We start from the raw sequence: 1,876 nt of genomic DNA, 5'->3' as shown, positions 1-1,876 counted from the left end.
AAATCATTTTTGTGCTGCAATTATGTTGCCAGATAAGAGTTGGTTACATACAGTGGTTAGCATACAAATGATCCATTGGACAAACAGGAATCATGACATTAGAAAATAGGTAAAGAAAAACTAGCTACCGGCTATACAGTCTGGTAGTGTGAGACCATAATTGGGGTGTTGATGAAGACAGTTGCTAGGTAGATGGGGAGAGGCTGCTTACACATCAGACCTCCTCAGGTATAAAGCGAGTTCATATGCTTTCTTGTTAAGTGTGCCTCCGTGGACACCTTCCTTTCTCATGACTATATCCAATGCTCTACCAGCTCTCCCGACAGACATTGTATGTTGGCTCCCCACCTTGACTCTTTGTTCATATGTCCATTGTGCAGTCACCATCAATGTATAGACTATCTCTGATCACTGAACACTTCTTTGCACCAAGAGTCAAACCGTTGGTAAAGAAACCTTCCCAGTCTTTTCCTACAATCATATATATTTCTACTGGCATGATGCACTGGAAGATGCCCCCGGCCGTGGCTGCCCAGATGTATTTGGCATCTCAGTAGCTGACAATGGCGGCCTCCTGGCAGCAGCCATCGCACATCAGGTTATCCACGCAGCTCTGCCACCCGGCCATCTTGGAGCCCTTTGCACTGCAGCGGGGACCACTCTTTTTAAAGTGGGTTGAGAATCCAGCTGCAGAACTCAGCCAAGTGACTACTGCTATCTTATCGCAGTGTTCCCAGTTGTAAATCTCCCACATGGAAGAGCATTGACACTTGGCAGAGGTTGCAAGGAAATGGAAAAATGAACACTAATTAGAGGAGGGAATGGAGGCGAGGAAGGGAGTGTGGGAAGGAGAGAAGGGAGTAAGGAGGGAGGGTGAGAAGGTTGTCAAGCACGAAAACGGTGGTTTTCTTCGAGGGGCAGGGAGGTAAAACTAGGAACTCCATGTGGACGTTTCTCAGCCACAGCATTTCAGAGCTGCAGAGGTAACCTGGAGATTACAGACACCCCCACGTCCACCCCCAAGCCTGGGTGAGCAGTAGAGGGCCTGAGGAGCAGGATTTAGAGATGGGGAAGAGTCCAGAGAGGCTGCAGCCTGCTCTTGGCAGAGGGACTGTCCTCAGCCCCTGCCCCTTCCTTTCCCAGGGTGCTCCATCAGAGAGTTTATCTGCACCGAAGAAGCCTCTGTAGGTGGCCAAGGTGCAGAGGACATGGAAAAGGACAGCAGTGTTCTGAGTGTAAATGCCCCCCACCCCACGCCCAGGCCTGGCCTGCACCCCTCGGGCTGTTCATGGCGCTCCTCCCTCACCCTCTCCCTCCTCGGGAGTCTCTCCCAGAGGCCTGGCCCAACCGTCCCAACCTGGGAGCCCAGGTCCTGGGCCCGCAGTGGCCCGGGCCTCGCAGCCCTGCATGCCTGGTGTCTGTCATAGCTGGGGCTCCGCGGGGAAGCCCAGCAGTCGGTGGGCCTGGCCGGGCGCGCTGCCCACGGTGACCGCGGCTGCTCTGTTCACACTCCAGCTCTCGGGACTTTTTCCAGTCGGAGGACAGTTCTGAAACCTGTTCCCTGGAGAGAGTGAAGCTCCGCGGGAGGGAGAAATTGCTAGTTCACCTTCTCCTCGACTTGCAGGGCACCAGGTAGCACCTGGCAGCTGGCGAGCCCACACCCCAGAGAGGCAGCTTCCACAGAGGCCAGCTCCTACTCCCTCATCCGCTGGCCCCTGCAGAGTGGCAGGACAGCCACCACCAAGGGTCAGGGGGCTCAAGTGAATTTAGATTTACGTTTAGATGCGTTGGTTTAAATCCTAGTTTTAGTTTGATGCAATCCCACTTGTTAATTCTTGCTTTAATTTCCTGCGCTTTGGAAGTCTTGTTGAGAAAG

General features: G+C 53.3%; 1 pseudogene across 1 annotated transcript; it reads right to left on the bottom strand.

The window, feature by feature from the left end:
* Positions 1–207: 207 nt before the first annotated feature.
* On the bottom strand, positions 208–628 carry LOC308263176 (profilin-2-like; annotated as a pseudogene). Its single transcript has one exon. The product of its transcript is annotated as a profilin-2-like (transcript).
* Positions 629–1,876: the final 1,248 nt, after the last annotated feature.

This window comes from Muscardinus avellanarius, assembly GCF_963383645.1.
Source record: "Muscardinus avellanarius genome assembly, chromosome: 5".
Classification (NCBI taxonomy): Eukaryota; Metazoa; Chordata; class Mammalia; order Rodentia; family Gliridae; genus Muscardinus; species Muscardinus avellanarius.
Note: the sequence above shows the minus strand (reverse complement) of the source record. Positions and strands in the feature narration are given on the sequence as shown.